Below are 2,886 nucleotides of genomic sequence, written 5' to 3'. Positions count from 1 at the left end.
CTTACACTAAGTCATCATGTTTCTTTCTACATTTTTTGAATCTTAAAACTCATCTTTAAAAAATCTTACAGACAAAAATTTAACACAAAATCTTGATGGTAAAAAAAGCAATATTACGAAATATAATTATAAAAATTCAATAGTATACATTTGAACAGTAAGGTCAGAAGAGTTAATTACCACACATCATTTTGGACACTTGTGTGTAGTTTTGAAGCTAAAAATCCAGCGTTCAATGCAATATTCTGTCTGTGATGACATGTGTGTCACGTATAAAACTGAAGCAGTGATGGCGGTCACAGAGGTGAGAGGCCGGTGGCCGTGCCAGATCTGTGCGTTTTCACCGGCGCCCCGCTGGAGACGTGTGTATGAATCTCAGCCGGGTCGTCATTAGAGGGATGATTAATTATTATTCTGATGAGTTGTGATGTGTGCAGAGATGTCAGTGAGGTGACAGTGTTATTTAGTTCTCTCAGCCTCCGAACACGTCTGCACAAAGCTCTCCACATTCTGGATCTCCTGCAGGAGCAGCTGGTCACACGTCAACATGACGGACGTAAATCTGCTTAACTTACTCGATTAACTTCAGTTAACTCAATATTGAAAAGGCATGCCACCTGAAGATTTTCTCCACATGATACGCTAGACAACCGTCACGTTTAGGAACGATTCATGATGAATTTCAAGTAATTTAACAAACACATGACTGTTAACAGAATATATGAATTCCTGTAGCTCAGTGGCGAGAGCATTGCGTTTACAACGCAAGGTTGTGGGTTCGATCTCAGGGGATTGCAAATACCTATGTAAAATGTATAGGATAAAGTAATGTAAGTCCCTTTGGATAAAAGCGTCTGCCAAATGCCTACATGTAAATGTAAATGAAGTATGTAAAGTAAGGAAACTATTGGGAATATGGTTTGATGTGAACTGTCATTTCATTGTGTTTGCTCTTTGCCAAATGTCTGTAAACCCTTTAACCCAAACACCAGGAAGTAATTGAATATTTTACGTGATGTTAATCACAGCTCTGTGGATTTACCACAGGAATTGTTGTGTTTACAGAAAGAGATTGTGAGGAAACACAGAGAAAGTCCAGCTGTGAGTCACAGGATTCATCCAGCAGAGAGATTTCACACAGACAGGTCTGAGCCGCAGGTGAGCAGAACCAAGTATCTCTACTCCTGATGAAAAAATACTTGAAACAAACTAAAGTAAGAGGTGAATCCTCATAAAACACCTGAAGAATGTATCGGACTCAGTTTTTGCATTTTGACATCTCACTTTAATATATTAAGTATAACCCTAAAATGTTTTATAGAATATCACTTCAGATTGATTAGGGACGTCAATCGCGATTAATCGCATCCAGAGTAAAAGTTTGTGTTTACATAATATATATCTGTGTACTGTGCAGATTAATTTTGTTTTTATAAACACAAAACATACACATACTTGTCAATATATTTAGGAAATATTTAAATGTAATAATTTATATTAACCAATAATTGAAATTGTAAATAAACGTTTACTTTTTGTTATATGTTATAGCTTTCTTTAAAAATGCATTTATGTGTAAGTATTCATAAATACAAAATGAATTAGCACAGTACACCGACATAAAAGACGTAAACACAAACTTTTATTCTGGATGCGATTGATCACGATTAATCACGATTAATCGTTTGACGGCCCTAAATATAATATATAAGTTATATAACACTATAATATATCTTATTATTTCTGTTTTACAATCAGTTTTCTGTACATCTGCTTTGGTAGATGCAAAATTGTGAAAAGATCTATAGAAATGAAGTTGAAATAATAAATAATATCACTAAAATGTTTTATTATTAATACGCACTTTTACATCATTGTGATATTGTTTTTACTCAATTTATTTTAAATTTAAAGAGAACAAGAAAAAATGTGGATAAAGTGTTTCATCGTCATGAATCTGAAGTCAGAATGCAAAAACATCTTATGCCTATAAAATACTTTTCTTTGTTCAACATTTTTTGGTGCTGTCTTGTTTGGGCCGATGTTTATGAGAGTTCATTAATAATCACTGATTGTGATGGTTGTAAGCTGAACAGCAGGAGGCCCATATGTAGAGGTGTGTGTGTGTGTTTGTGTGTGAGTGTGTGTTTGTCCAGCGAGTGATAAATGAAGAAGTTTATTTGTTGTCAGATCTGGAGACCTGTTTGTTTTTATGCACACAGATGCATTATTTCTGCTGCAGTTGTATCATGATTGTGTGCTTGTGCATTTCATCTGAAGTGAAGACGGTCATTGTGAACTCCTGCAGCTGTGGTTTTGTGTTGTTTATCTTTGGAGTGTACCATTGATTTCCTCTTTTTGGACTTGGCAATATTGATGCAGAATTTGCATCAGTGTCTGGAGACTGTAGACAGCTGCCCACAGGCCATCCTCTGATCTGAGATCAGACCCAGGCTTCCTGAAGCCCAACAGCAGTTCATTGAACCGTTATGCATGAAATCTGGCACACGTGTTGACGGGCTCAACATTTTCGGGGATTTGCATCGTTTCCATCATTACTTCGGCTTTTCACAGTTATATATCTGATCTGATGATGTTAGACCTGTGTATGGAAGGAATGGTTTCTTTCTGATGTTAAACACAGTGAAGAAGGCAGAGCAGACCGAAAACCTTCACATCTGTCACAGCTGAAGTTTAGTGACAGCACCACCTACTGAAATCTTTATAGCTTTGGAAAAGGAGATTCAACTCTATTCTCTCTAAACGTTTCTCTGTGTATGTGCGTGTGTATGTTTGTACGTGTTTGATGATATTGTGTGTGCAGCATCAGCAAATATTCTCACGTCATGACTCTTTTGAGATATTAAATGTTACTGTGAAGCATCT

Source organism: Triplophysa dalaica, chromosome 15, assembly GCF_015846415.1.
Source record: "Triplophysa dalaica isolate WHDGS20190420 chromosome 15, ASM1584641v1, whole genome shotgun sequence".
Taxonomy (NCBI): Eukaryota; Metazoa; Chordata; class Actinopteri; order Cypriniformes; family Nemacheilidae; genus Triplophysa; species Triplophysa dalaica.
This window is presented reverse-complemented; position numbering follows the sequence as displayed.